Here is a 15,947-nt window from a genome sequence, read left to right on the forward strand (position 1 = left end):
ATTTGTACTAGAGTTGGCTATGAAGAGGTCTAGCTCCTAGTTTATTTTTCTTTTTTTGGGAGGTTTTTTGCTATAGGGCGTGTGCGCTCACCAGAAGGACAGAGAGAGAAAGAGAGACAGAAAGTGAGAAATCACTCCCCAGGGGGGATGGCCATGCCTCAATCCCTTCTCCTCCATTCTCCTCTCGGGAACTTGGGCACCCATGCACACACCCCCGATGTGAATTTAAGCCACCGGGTCCAGGACTCGAACCATAGTCGACTACATGAGAGTCCAGCAACATAGCCATTATGCTAACTGCTGGTCCCAAGATCTAGCTCCTTTATGCACTGCGCTACAGGGCTGGTCTGGTACTTTAAAGATCTAACAAATTATATTGTATATTTTTTTGAAAGTAGATGATTATGAGACACAGATTTCTTATTACCATACGGACGAACACTGTGAGTTGGCTGGACATTGAATTAAATAAATGCCCATTATAAGAAATGTTCAAAAATGAATCAGCCAAAAATTTAGAAGAGTCCAATGCATTTTGGTTTTGGTTTTGCATTGGGCATGTGTGCTCACCAGAGAGGGACAGAGGGAGGGAAAGTGAGAAATCACCCCTGGGAGTGTGGCCATGCCGCAATCCTTTCTCCTCCATCCTCCTCTTGGAATTTTGGGCACATGTGCACCAGATCCAGGACTGGAACAGTGGCGGGCCATGTGGTAGTCCAGCACCTTAACTACCACGCCACCTGCTGGCCCAGGTCCAGTAGATTTTTAAGGTTGCTTCTAACTTTGATTTCATGATTCTCTAACTGCAACTATAAGCTTTCCCCATGAGCAATCCCCTTTATTCATCGTCTTCAGTAGAGGTAAGACACATATTCCCCTATCTTCTATTAAGGAGCTACAAAACTGTGCCTTTCATAAGACCACTGCTAGAATTGTATTCCCTTTGCCTCCCGTTTCACAAAGTTTGTCTCTGGAGGCATCTATGTTCCAATCTTGGGAATTCTTATAAACGTTCAGATTCCTGGGCTCCACCTCAGACCTACTAAAGAAAAAGTTTTATATGTAAGCCCAGAAATGTACATACTTCACGAACTTTCCAAGTGACCAATGTACACACTACCGTTTGTGAACCACCACTCTAATCCTTGAGACTTCTACTGAAAAGAGACCTATAAGGACTACGTGGAATTATGACTGTGTTAACAGTCATATGTTCCTTGAGGAGTGAGTTAATCTTGCAAGCATTTCAAACACTGTTTAAGCATCTGCCTTGCTTCAGAGTCAACTTATGGCCTTAAAAATCTTCCTTGGTCTTTGAGTACAACAGACAATTTTCTATTTTCATGGGCATTACAACTACTAACAGTAATCTTCATCAACATTTTTTGTTTCACCAAAGAACACCTAGTGAATATGGTCTCAGTTATTAAAATGTCCGGTCAAGAATTAAATCTAAAAATAGTTTAGCCGCTTTCATTTCTACTTACTATTAGAAAAGAACACAGTATTCAGATCACATTAGCCAGCTAAGCCACAGGACATGAGTTAAGAAATCCAAGGGGATTATCTCAGTTATCTCCTTTTACTGTGAAAGTGATAACTGGTGGTATTACCACAACTGCTTTTCATTGGTCTTGTGACTCACGCAGCACAGCAAAACTGAGAATCTGAAAAATCTTACCTGTCATTTTGTCATTACAATTCTCTTTAAAATACATTAAAAAAATTCTATCATAACCTATCAAAAATGCAGTGTTAAAAGTAAAAATCTGGCTAAATTGGGCTAATAGGGAGAAAGGTAGTTCAAATCGATAAAAAAAAAAAAAAGATTGATAAGCCTGTTTTATTAAATTTTTTTTTATTATTTTATTTGCTATAGGGCACATGCAGTCACCCAAAGAGAGGGAGAGAGAGAGCAAGCCGCCAGGACTCAAACTGTGATCAGTCATGTGGGAGTCTAGTACCCTAACCAACACATCACCTACTGGCCCTGATCAATAAGGTGTTTTGGAGGAGTCCGACCCGGCGAGGCCCCGGGATCTGTCTGAGACCCCCAACCTTTGAGCTCCACTTCTGGTCAGATCAACACATTGGCAAGGCCACTGTTGTGCGCCCCGACCTTGGAACAAAGCTTGGGTCAATTAGCATGTCAGCAAGGCTGTTTGCTATTTGCTCCAGAAACTGTGGTAGCCTTGCTGGGAAGCGACCCCCCTCTGACTCCCCAATATACTACTGTAAAAGAATTACATAGCTCTCTTATACATCCTGAGTATATGATGAAATCGCCCAGGAAGTCCCCCGACCGCTCCCCTTTGCTCTGATCACTTACTATTAATTACAATGCTTTATCTCCATGGTCACAATAGAGGGTGGGCTGAAGTTCTTTCTAGGCAGAAATAATCTTGACCTTTGGAAGGCCCTTCAAAATACATTTATGCTAAACTTTCTTTACGTAAAATAGGATTAGGCCAAAACTGGCCCAGGACACCTCCGCCCTCACCAAGTGAAATAGATAAATATATTAGGATTCCTCAAATTAAGTTTTAAATCCCCACAAAACTGTATAAGTATCATTCTTTATTAAGATCCATAAGAACTAATATCTATTCTTGAGATTTTCTTTTCTCAGCACCATTCCCAGTAATCACAAGATGGCTGCTGCGCCGCATCAGCTCATAATCATCTCTGCTTACCGGAACCGCTGAAATATGTAATCCCTCTCCCTTTACTTGCATGTAACACGTTTTCAATAAAAACGCACGATGATTCCTAGCAGTTGTCACTCCTCAGAGAGCGATCTCTGAGGGGTGTCCGGCAAAGGACGTGCATGAAAAGGCATCAAGGCCTCTGTCTTCTGTTCACCTTCGCCGCCTCCATCGAGATAACCCACCCACGCCGAGGCTTGACCCCAGCAGTTTTCAAAATATATTACTTTCCGATTGGTCCCATTGCACAGTGGTTAGAGGATCTGTATCCCATTTGGCAGACTCTGTAGTTCAAACCTGCCCTTTGGCCTGAAAACCATGCCGCACGTATGTGTGTGTGTGCCCCAAATCCCAACAGGATGGCTAATGAAGAGAAAGGACTGGCAGCAGGACCATGCCTCACTGGTGGGTGATTTCTTTCTCTCATGAACATGTACACCTTCTAGAAATTCATATTACTTTCAATAACATAGAGGATATTAAATTTTAAATGTGAAATGCCGACAGTAAGTATATAAAACCTTTTTAAGTGCATGAAAGTAAAAATAAATAATATTACTTAAGTTTCTGCAGGTTTGTTTTATAAATAGATCAGATCCAAGTCCTACCTGAATTATCAAAAATTACAAATCAGGAACCAGGAGATTGCATAATGGTTATGGTGCTGGACTGCCATGTGGTTGACTGTGTTTCGAGTCCCAGACCCGGTGGCTTAAAACTCATGCCAGGTGTGGTGCATGCATGCCCAAAATCCCAAGAGGAGAATGGAGGAGAAGGGATTTCAGCATGGCTGTCCCCCTGGGGGTGATTTCTCTCTTTCTCTCTCTCTGTCTCTTCTGCAAATGCGCACACCCTATAGCAAAAATCTCTCTCAAAAAAATTGACAAATCAAAGGATTTTGAATTTTACTATTTATCAGTCTTGAATTTTTATGGCTAAATTTATATATAGGTTAGTTACTTCTCACATCTGCCTTAATTTATCTTCCTACGGGCATTTTTAAAAATCTAGATAAGAATAAAAACTACTCTCTAAATGGAAAACATAATTTTATTCTTAATTACTATAATTTCCCTTAGGTACCCACTAAACATAAATAAAATGTCAATATTAAAAAATTATAAACTCTTGGAGCTGGCAGGCAGAGTGGTGGTTGAAGTACTGGACTCTCACAGGGTCAACTGCAGTTCAAGTCCCAGACCAGGCAGCTTGCTTTCTCACTTTCCCTCTCTCTCTCTCTGTCTCACTGTCTCTCTGTCTCTCTCTGGTCAAATTTAAAAATAATAACAACAAGAAATAAAATAATACTAAAAAAAATAAATAATTATAAAATCTTCCATAAGAAAAATTTGCGAAGATTATTTCAATGTATGAGAACACATTTTGCCAAAGTTAGAAATCTCTTTAAATTTGCAGATTCCTGGGCTAGCTCCAAGGCACAATAGTAATCCACTGATCAAGAGACGAGGTACCTCAGACGGTGATCATGGTTCAAATCCCCAGTCAAAATACCTGAAATACACAAGGCATATGCACAAGTGTGCAAGAGCCCACGGAGGACTGAAGGAAGAGGGTTGCGGTGTGATCAGAGAATGGAGGAGAAGGGACTGTGGCATGGTCATTCCCCCAAAGGGGTGCTTTCTCACCACTGCATCTCCCTCCAGTGAGCATACATACCCTATAACAATTTTTTTAAAGGAAAAGTAAACCTTTTTTAAAGAAATTTACAGAATCTTAATTTGAGTTGATTGGGCAAGCTTTACTTATTCTAGGCAAAGGGTTTGGGACCAAACAAGATTAGGAGAGAAAATAATTATTCATATAAAATACCCTATTAGAAATCCATTTTAGAAAGAAGAGAAGCATATACCCTTCTGAAAAAAGTGTATGTTTTGTATTGTGTTTAAATCTGTTCTGGCAAGTAACCAGTGTTTATTCAGTTATAAAATCTGATTTAACTACTCGGATAACCACGGAGCTCACACAGGACAGTAAGGTGGTAGAGTATGGTATGGTAGCTGAAGTATACCCTAAAGACAGGAAGGCCTGGGACCAGCAGATGGTGTAATAGTTACGTTGCTGGACTCCCACGTAGACCACTGTAGTGGAACTCCCAGACTCATCAGCTTAAAACTCACGCTGGGCACGTGTGCAAGTGTGCCTAAGATCCCAAGAGGAGAATAAAGAAGAAGGGATCGCAGCATGGCCATCCCCCCTAGGGAGTGACTTCTCACTTTCTGTCCCTCTGTCTCCTTGTCTCTCCTATAAGTTCATGCACCCTATAGCAAAAATCTACCTAACAAGTAAACAAACAAAAGACAGGGAGGCCTTGTTTTTAACACTAATTCTGACAGTTATATCGCTTTGGCTAAATTAAATCATCTTTCTAAGCCTCAGTTTCCTTCCTTGTAAACAGAGATAAGTAATATCTATTTTCTAGGGGTTTTATGGAGACTAAATGAAATAGTAACTATAATGCACTTAGCACCATATCTACTACACATGAAACCTTTTTTTTAAAGGTATGGAAGAAATTTTATTTAGCTTTGAAAGGTTTTAATTTCACAATATATATAAAACCTTGGCACACAAAGGCCCTATTAAAGTGTTACAAATTGCTTAATAAGATCAATATTTAGGTTGATTTTTGAGGCTTTCAGATATTAAGTATGAGAAAGTTAATGGTTATCAGGATTTGCATACATGATCACAATCAAAATGGTAAAATAAACCAAAGATTAAAGTTTAACACTCCCAAAACATAATTGCAATTTCTAGTGAAACATTAATTCCTATCCTATGTTTTCATCTCCATCTTTTATTTTCATCTTATATTGATTTTTTAAAAAATACAGATTATATAAATCTTTTGTGTTATCTTTCCAGGTCCTAATGCTAATCACCTATTGTATGTCTGCTATTGCTTTGCCATTTAGAGTATGATACCCTTATTAAGCCAGTTATACTTACTAAAGTCTGTGAGTGAAAAAAAGAGAAGACAAATAATAATTACTTCACTGATCCTCTTTCAATTTTAGAAAAAAAAATTTTAATAAATTTTTTTCCTTTCACTTTTTTTCATTTCATTTTCTTCCATACATTCAATCACATTATTATTTGTCTTACAAAATGGATATTTAAACAGGCAAACATTTCTCCCTAGTACTGTTGATAAAACTACGAAATATCTTCAACAGATAAAACCACACCTCTTTGTGCCTTTAATGCTTTGCCTCCCTGTCCCTCCCCCAAATGCCCTTCCTCAGACCCTCCTCTTTGACACGCACTGTATCTGGTATTTACATCTATATACTGCATTTCGATATCCTTTAGACAATTAGTGTCAGTCATAGAGTGAAGACACTCGGTATATATTAAGTGGGGCAATTTTAGAAAAATTATGTCCCTAAAACAGCAATTCTGCCTGGTAAATTTTTTCCATGCCTAAACAGAAATGAAAAGAAAAGTGAAATTATGAGAAACCTATGGCAGTTCATTAGACACTGTGCTTTTAAAGTTCAAAACTGATGATCCTTGATAATCAACAGCAAATTAATAGGCTAACATGTAAAAATGTATACTTCAATAAGTATGAAGTATATAAACAATTAGGTAAGCTTGGAGCTGATCAAGATATATAAATTAGGAGATACAAGTGTCTATCTAAACTTTCTATATTTCTTTTTTTTTTTTTTTTGGAGAGGTTTTTGCTATAGGGCGCGTGCGCTCGCCAGACAGACAGAGAGAGACAGAGAGACAGAAAGCGAGAAATCACCCCCCAGGGGGGATGGTCACGCCGCAATCCCTTCTCCTCCATTCTCCTCTCACAATCTTGGGCACGCACGCACGCGCGCCCGGCGTGAGTTTTAAGCCACCGGGTCCGGGACGCGAACCGCGGTTGACTACGTGGGAGTCCAGCAACATAGCTATTACGCTAACTGCTGGTCCCTCCTCTATATTTGTTTTTTAACAGAATATTTATTAAAGTAAATTGTTTAACATACAATTTCTCATTTGTCATTTTGGAAGTCCTTTATTGTAAAGACAATTCTTTCTGATGAAAAGAGCAGCCACAGTGATTACTCTGGACCACCACGTTGGATAAATTCAATTTCTTCTTGAGACACCAGTTTCCTCTGTATTTCTGAGGTAGTTTTTATTATTTCTGCCGTGTCTGGTGGACCCTGATACATCAGAAAATCTGGTGATTTGCTTCCGTTAGAATGCTGTGAAACTGCAGAAGAATGGGATGGCAGCCCTGCTCACCGCAGAGGATACATTGGGTTTAGGATCGTCTCTTCTGGCAGGAAACCCTATTAATGGTGTATGTGGCTTCTCTACCTGCACGACCCTGCTGGCAGATGCCATCTTACTGCCCATCATGACCCCAGAGAAACCATATGAAACTTTCAATACATGTTAACCATCACACACACACACACACACACACACACACACACACTCACATACCATTGTGGTCTTCTTGAGATATATTCTGTTTGCTCATGATGTTTCGGAAGTATGCCTATCTGGAGCTCGTAACTGAACGTAATGTATGCCACATGTGTTCTAATAGCTTACTGTAATCGGAATGCTCTTTATGCAGCCAAAGCTGCACGTATTGATTGACCATTTACTTTGCGATAAGCACAGGGGCACCAAGATAAGACATAGATACTGTCTTAAAGAATTTACGGTCTAGAAGAGGACACAGAGAAGATAAACAAGAGAGGAGGTGTGATGAATAGCTGACACACACGGATACTGTAGAGGCACAAATGAGAGCTGTTCACTTTCCTCATAGGTTTGGGGCATACCAGCCGAATCCTAAAATATGAATAAAAAATGGCTTTATGGCCAGAGGCAGTGGTGCATAAGCAGCAGCACAGGGCCCCGTCTGACTACTCTCTATTCTCTCTCTCTTTTTTTTTTCTTTAAAGAATTATTTTGGGGCCAACAGATGGCATAGTGCTCACATCACTGGACTCTCACATGGCCGACGACAATCTGAATCCTGGATCTGGTGACTTGAAACTCACGCCGGGCATGTGTGCATGTGTACCCAAGATCCTGGGAGGAAAATAGAAGAGAAGAGATTGTGGCATGGCTATCCTGCTGGGGGGGGCGGGGGAGTGATTTCTCATTTTTCCTCTCACTATCTCTGTCTCTCTCCAGCAAACACATGTGCCCTCCAGCAAAAACTTGTAAAAAAAAATTATTTTATTTTTAATTTTATTTATTATCATTATTAATTTTTAATTTGCTATAGGGTACACATGCTCACCAAAGAGAGACAGAAAGAGAGAGATGGGAAGCAAGAAAACAAGCCTCCAGGTCTGGGACTCAAATCACAGCCATGTGGGAGTCCAGCACTTCAACCACCATGTCACCTGCTGGCTCCACTATTCTCTTTAGTCTCCAGTTCCTGTCACAGTAGCTGCTTTGTTGTACTTAAGAGATGTTTGTTGGATGAATTCCTAAGAACCAGGCTCTGAATATGTGTGTTGTAGCTAAAATGTATCACAACTTTGGGCCAGTCCATGGTTCAGTGGCTAAGGCAGCTGGATCCCAGATCCAGCTGCTTGAAAACATGCCAGCTGTGTGCGTGTGTATATGCATGCCCCAAATCCCAAGAGGATAATGGAGGAGAAAGGAGTGCCGCATGATCACCTTCCATGGGAGGGGGGAGGATGCTTTCCCACCTTCTCCGTGTCTCTCTCTGGTGAGCACACATATGCCCTCTGGCAAAAAAAAAAAAAAAAATTTAAAGAGTTTTCATCACAACTTCTAATTCAAAAAAACTAAATCAGAAATTATTTCTTTTATGAAATTTGGACAATGTGAGTTCAGATGTACAAGTGGGGATGTAGATTACACATGTTATGCAGATCCACAAATTCTTATCCTGGTCTGTTCCTCCTTACATTTTGATATTTTAATTCTCTCAAGGTGAGTATTTTACCTTTGTACAAATCTCCATTTAGGGAACAAGCAGTTAGAGTAATGGCTATGTTGCTGGACTCCCATGTAGTCAACTGTGGTTTGTGTCCCGGACCCGGTGGCTTAAAACTCACGCCAGGCACGTGTGCGTGTGTGCCCAAAGTCCCGAGAGGAGAATGGAGGAGAAGGGATTGTGGTGTGGTCATCCCCCTGGGGGGTGGTTTCACGCTTTCTGTCTCTCTGTCTCTCTCTGTCTGTCTGGTGAACGCACGCACCCTATAGCAAAAACCTCTCAAAAAAAAAAAAATCTCCATTTAGCACCTCATAGGTCTTTGAGTATAAATTTTAAAAGCTATCCAAAGCTGCCTAGTCAATCTAAGACGGTCATACCCTGTGCTATTCAGTTGGGAGTATGACTAACGTAAAACTAACAGGTTCATTGAAATCAATGAAAATGGAAAAAAGTATAAATTCACTTGGTATTTGAAGTGGGCAAGTAAAGCATGAGTACACTTTAAAGTGTATTTTTAATGTGTGTCATTATTTCCTAAACTGTCATTTTAATGAGTCATCACAAATCATTGTGTCTGCATGTACTATTCAGGGAATCTCCGGAAAAGTACAGTCACCACGGAGACTTTAGGAACGCAGGCCTAATAATCCATGATGCCTCTTCTGTGACAGCCTGCCTACCCCACTTCTATGTTATTTGGTGTTATTCTTCTAGGACTGATCAATACCATGGAGGAGTGAACCAAGCCAGGTCCTTCAAAGAACTTGGCCATTTTCCTTAACTATGCCCCAAGTGCACTGCTATTCCTTTGCTTGTTTGTGAAGCTACTGAGATAAGCACAATGTCTCTGATTATATATCACCATCTTTTATGCACTAAATCAGTGGTACTCGACCAGAGGCTATGCCCCGCCCCCAGGGATGTTAGCGACTTGTTATCACAACTGGAGGTAGGGAAGAGGGGGTTACTGCTGGAATCCAGTCAATAACAGCCAAGGATGTTGCCATGCATCCCTCAACGCACAAGGCAGCAAAGAATTAACCAGCCCCAAATGTCGTGTCCAGGCTGAAAACTCCTGTCCTTGGGGATTGAATGTAGGCAGCTCTCAAAGAATCCTATCCATTTTTTGAGGTCCAACTAAAGCTATCACCCTTTTCATGAGGTTTTCTCAGATTAACCGCTGATGACATCTTCACAGGTTGAATTTTCTATGGATGACTTACGCTTGATTTGATGGGAACCCATTTCACGCGTATTCTGAGGAATCAAACGTTCATATTCACAGCTGATGCTTTCATCTTCCCTCTTTATAATTTGTTTTCTATGACAAAGTGATCAGTCTTACAAATCAAGAAACTCACTATATATGTTACTTTCTCTGAATGGCCTTTTTAAATTTTTTTTATTATTTTTCTTTTGCTTTTAATGTCTCCAGGGTCTTATCTACTGTAATGCTGGTTTCAGAGATAATAAGTTTTGAAGCAGGAAAGAATAACCACTTATTCATTGTTTTTCCAGCTAAAATGTTCATGTCATATTTCTAGTCATTCGTAATGCCAATGTTCACTGTTTGACCATTCTACTAAAAATGAAAACAAACTAAAAGCTATGAATTTGGCTTCTGATCAATCATGTGATTTTCCTCTTATTTAAAGTTATTCCTAGTGCCAGGGGAATTCACACTCCCACTCCCTAACAAGTGATGGTGGGAATAAGAGGAATAAAAATAAAGCTCTGAACCAAACTCAATTGCTGAACAGACTTCTTTAGCCAACCCCCTTTCTCCCCTTAAGGAGAAAGGGGTTTTCTTGAACAAGAACCATATTGGTTGAGGGACCTAGGACGTATGGAAGAGTCTGTCAAGAACATGAATTGTTACACAATGTGCTTTTACAGCATAAGGTGACAGTCAGTCAACTGTGGAACTGAAATTCACCCCTGTAAACTGTGGCTCCAGAGCCTAGACTTTTGGCTCCTGTTGAAAGCATAGCATGCTGTATGAAAAATAAAAACAAAAATTAAAATTAAAAAAGCTTATGATAACTATTTTGATATAACCTACCCAGTTGTTTTGTTTTGTTTTGCTTTGCTTTTAAATTCAACTAATAGTCATGTTATTTGGTTATACAGTTCCAAGAAAAAAAAGGGCCATTGTCGGGAGATCTGAATTCTGTCTACAACTGACCAGGACAATGCAGTCGTGAAGAAGGCCCTAGCAGAGATCAGCTGGATTCCAGTCCTCATGCTGAACTGGAATCTGCCTTCCTGGTTCTCCAGTTCTGCTCTCCTTCTAAAGCTACACAGACAAAATCAGTCTTCTACGGAAAATTCCCTTCAGATCTTTGAGGACAGTTGTTCTGTCCTCCTCAAGTCTTCCCTTTGAACTTATTTTTTATTTTCTTTTTAGAGGTTTTTGCCTTAGGGCATGTGTTCTCACTGGAGAGGGAGACATAGTGAAGGGAAAGTGAGAAATCAGTCCCCAGGGGGGATGGCCACATCCTTTCTCCTCCATTCTCACCCTAGGCTCTTGGATGTGCACCTGGCGTGAATTTCAAGCCACCAGGTTCAAAAATCGAACCGCGGTGGGTCCTGGGGCAGTCCAGTTGGCCATGTGGGAGTCCAGTGTAACCACCACACCATCTGTTAGTTAGTACCCCCATTTGAATTCATTTTAAGGCAAAAGAAGTGTCTAGCTGACCAATGATAGGAAATATTCAGAATCAATATAATCCTAGCACCTGAGTAATCCTCTATTGTGAATGAACAGTCTGTCTCTTGGGGTTAAAAACCATTTGTCTTGAACTTCAATCCCCGTACATTGGAGCATGCCTCTAGCTGCCTTCAGAGATTCTGGGATGGGAGGGGAGTAAGTTGAGGGTACTCTCCTGGTTACCCTGTCTCTGAGCCTCTGTTTTCAGTGACTATTCAGTCTTACTTGATTCTCACCTTCCATGAATGTTCTATGTGTGTATTTGTGTCCTAATCTCTTCTCTTTTTGTTTTTTTTTTCCCCTCAAGAGAGGTTTTTGCTATAGGGCACATGTGCTCACCAGAGAGACAGAAAGTGAGAAATCACCCTCCGGGGGGGTGGCCATGCCACAATCCCTTCTCCTCCATTCTCCTCTCAGAATCCTGGGCACGCACACACACACGCCTGGCCTAAGTTTAAGCCACCAGGTCTGGGACTCAAACCGCGGTCAACTACATGGGAGTTCAGTGACATAGCCATTACGCTAATTGCTGGTCCCCTAACCTCCTCTTCTGATAAAGCTACCACTCATATTGGATTAGGGCAACTTCATGACCTCATCTTAATTACCTCAGCTTAATTATCTCTTTACAGGCCTTATCTCCGGGGCCAACAGATAGTGTAGCAGTTACGTTGCCCTAATCTCTTCTCTTTTTGTTTTTTTTTTCCCCTCAAGAGAGGTTTTTGCTATAGGGCACATGTGCTCACCAGAGAGACAGAAAGTGAGAAATCACCCTCCGGGGGGGTGGCCATGCCACAATCCCTTCTCCTCCATTCTCCTCTCAGAATCCTGGGCACGCACACACACACGCCTGGCCTAAGTTTAAGCCACCAGGTCTGGGACTCAAACCGCGGTCAACTACATGGGAGTTCAGTGACATAGCCATTACGCTAATTGCTGGTCCCCTAACCTCCTCTTCTGATAAAGCTACCACTCATATTGGATTAGGGCAACTTCATGACCTCATCTTAATTACCTCAGCTTAATTATCTCTTTACAGGCCTTATCTCCGGGGCCAACAGATAGTGTAGCAGTTACGTTGCGTCACTGGACTCCTATATGGCCATACTGCTTCGAATCCCAGACCAGGTAGCTTGAAAATCATGCCAGACATGAATGCGGATGTACCCAAGATGTCTGGAGGAGAAAGAAGGGATTACAACACAGCCATCCTGCCTGGGGGGTGTTTCTCACTTTCCTTCTCACAGTATCTGCCCCACACCAACCCCACAAGCGACATGTCCTAAGGCAAAAACCTCTTAAAAAAAGGCTGATCAGTACTATTCTAACAGATACTTTGGGGGCCAGGGGATATAATTCAGCCCATAACACTCTAACTTTCTTCCTTCTATCTGTATAGTTTCATCTATTGATAGGTGTTTTGTCTCCAGAAAGTTCAAGCTCTTTTAATCTCCAGGTTCTTAGTAATGATTACTGTACAAGGATTCAAGATGCAATAGGATTGAGTTTCCTTAATCAAGCTTCCAGTCTCTGGTCTGGCATGTAAGAAGCTTGAAATCTCTGCTTGGTTCTCTCTTTTCTAAGGAAAAAGCTGAGCAAACTAAGCAAAGATTCAACTTCTTCCATTTAAATTGTCTTTTTTTTTTTTTTTTTTGAGAGAGAAAGATTTTTGCTATAGGCTGTGTGTGCTTGCCAGAGAGACAGAGACACAGAAAGCAAGAAATCACCTCCCAGGAGGGATGGTCAAAACACAATCCCTTCTCCTTTATTCTCCTCTCAGGATCTTGGGCATGCACATACACATACCTGTGTGAGTTTTAAGACACCAGGTCTGGGACTCAAACCATGGTCCACCACATAGGAATCCAGCACCTTAAGTACTATGTCACATACTGGCCCCCAAATGTCTTCTTTTTTAAGACTTTTTAACGGACTTATTTCCTGTAGTATTGCTTTTGTAGGTAAGTTCCTAAGAAAGAGTCACTACCCTTTTACCAACCAAAAAAAAATGGTTCAAGTTTTTCCAAAGAAAGAAAGTTTCAGGACCAGCAGTTGGCATAACGGCTATGTCGCTGGACTCCCATGTAGTTGACTGCGGTTCAAGCGTGTGTATGTGCATGCCCAAGATCCCAAGAGGAGAATGAAGGAGAGGGGATTGCAGCATGGCCATTCCCTCTGGGGGGTGATTTCTTACTTTCTGTCTCTCTCTGTCTTTCTGGCAAGTGCATGCACCCTATAGTAAAAACCTCTCAACAAAGAAAAAAAAAAGAAAGTTTTTCTCCTACATGCCTTTGAGATCTCTTCCTTATTTAGTACCAAATCTTAAACTTTCCATCCTTGTTTCTCTTTCTCTCCTCTGAATCTATCAACTACATTTTTTTTTCTGAGATCTTTGTGACCAAAGATGATAAAATTCAGTGTAAGCATTTGACTCACATTCTTTCCTATGCATTGGTCTTTGGTAGTTTTCAAGTTGCAATTGGAAGGAGGTCTTTAAAAAAATCTATACTTGAACTCTTTTTGTTTGTTTATTATCACCATGGGGTACATGTGTTTGCCAGAGAGAGACAATGAGAGGGAAAGTGAGAAATCATTCCCCTGGGTGGATGGCCACACCTCAGTCCCTTTTCCTACATTCTCCTCCTGGGATTTTAGGCATGTGCATACACATGTGTAGTGTGATGTTCAAGTCACTGGGCCCAGGACTAGAACTGTGGTCAACCATATGGGAGTCCAATACCTTAACCACAAGCCACCCACTGACCCTGCTACTTCTTATTTTTAGCATTTACCTAATGAATATTTATAGTGCACTTATATATAGTGTATATTCACATTTATCTCCTTGTATTATTTCATTTAATCCTGAATCTTATGCATGCATACTATGGTTATCCTCATTTTGTAGTTGAAGAAACTAAAGCATAAAAATGTTAAATAACTTGCCCACCAGTAGTTTGATACCAGTACTCTATGAATGGTGCCTCCCATAAACAGGAAAGAGATTCTCTTCCTCTTAGATTCTTTTTAAAACCCTAATTTTAAAATTCATAGTTGGAAAGTCTTCATCTAATGCAAATTACATATCTTTCTGATAAGCATATCCCACCATAGAAAAATATTTATATGTATTTTGGTTCTCATAATATTTTCATCTTGTGTTTTAATCAACTGAGCAATGTGTATGAAAAAGAAAAAAACACTACATGTACATGTTCTTAGGCTATGTGGTTTCCCTTGGAATTCGTTTTCTGATTCAAGGTCAAACTAGGCAGAGAGCCTGCATGGGATTATGCTGCCCTCCCATGACAGATGCTGTTAACTGCAAGTGGAATGAAATCCAACAAAGACCACCAAGCCCAACACGGAGGTGCTGAGGGCAGCTACCCTCCACCCCAAAACTGCTCACAGATCTCTTTTAAAGATATTTTAACCTGTGAGCTCCAAACATCACCACAGTTTTCACATGCCCTTAACTTACTTAGAGGAAACATTCAAAGTGGGGAGTTGTTCTATTAGTACAGGTATGGATAATACTGTGTATGTTCAGGTATTAATATTATTACATGCATTTACAATTTAGTAGTAAGCAATGTCAGAAATGGTCTAGTCCCTGTAAACTCAATACAGTATGCTACTAGAGAAACTTGGCATATAATGATATTTAAAAATAACTGGAAAAGTCTTGAAATGTCTTCAGGTACCTACATAATTCACTGATTGGATCATACAACATGACAAGTCCTGCCATTTTAAAATCTTTCCGGTTGCTGCTGCTATTGCATTTGTTAGTTAGTTTGTTTAAAAATGGTCTCCGCATGTTGCCCAGGTTGGCCTCATACTCAAGAGCCATGTCTCAGCCTCCCAAGTAACTGGGGTTACTTCTGTGAACTGCCACACCCGGGTGATTTTTAAACTTTTTCTATGTTAATCTTGGAAACATGGAATGTAAGACAGTAAACCTAAAGTCTTCTCTGTAAGTATGAGTATAGAAAGCTTGTGTTGGCTAGATAAAATATGCCATAAAGCAAAAACCAAGGCAACTCTCTAGGATGGCCCTCTTTTCCTCTCTTTTTGAGTTTCTTACTTTCTTTCTTTCTTCCATGGGGGTAGAAAAAGAAAGAGAGATAGCACCTCCAACAGGATCTCAACACCACAATCCCCCATCCTCCTGCCAGCCCTCAGTCAGCTTCAGATCACAGACATGTGTGGGCCTTGTGGACAAGTGTGGGCACACTGAGTTCTCTGGGCTTGAACCAGGAACCTTCCCATGTGGGATTGCTTCACAGAGCACTGTATTTTTGCCACTGCACCACCTTCTGAGCCTTCTTTTTCTCCTTGATACTTAATTGACTTTCAAAGAAATGGGGGATGGCTAAAATTCCCGCCTCTCCCTTGCCCATAAAATTTATTAACTATGGAGTTAAAAACTAGAAAGAGCATCACAGTTCCATTCTAGATGATGCAGGCCACTGCCTAGAACATGTGATCTGAGGCCACCAAAAGGCCTCTCAATGCCTCTGAATTATTTTTCAAACTTGCACATCCCAGAGTCTAGGATTTCTGCCACTAATAAATT

At 40.7% G+C, this 15,947-nt stretch overlaps 1 pseudogene; it reads right to left on the reverse strand.

The window, feature by feature from the left end:
• Positions 1-6,674: 6,674 nt before the first annotated feature.
• On the reverse strand, positions 6,675-7,085 carry LOC102478700 (28S ribosomal protein S36, mitochondrial pseudogene; annotated as a pseudogene).
• Positions 7,086-15,947: the final 8,862 nt, after the last annotated feature.

The sequence above is a fragment of the Tupaia chinensis genome, unplaced genomic scaffold, assembly GCF_000334495.1.
Source record: "Tupaia chinensis unplaced genomic scaffold, TupChi_1.0 Scaffold139422_1, whole genome shotgun sequence".
In the NCBI taxonomy this organism is placed as follows: domain Eukaryota; kingdom Metazoa; phylum Chordata; class Mammalia; order Scandentia; family Tupaiidae; genus Tupaia; species Tupaia belangeri.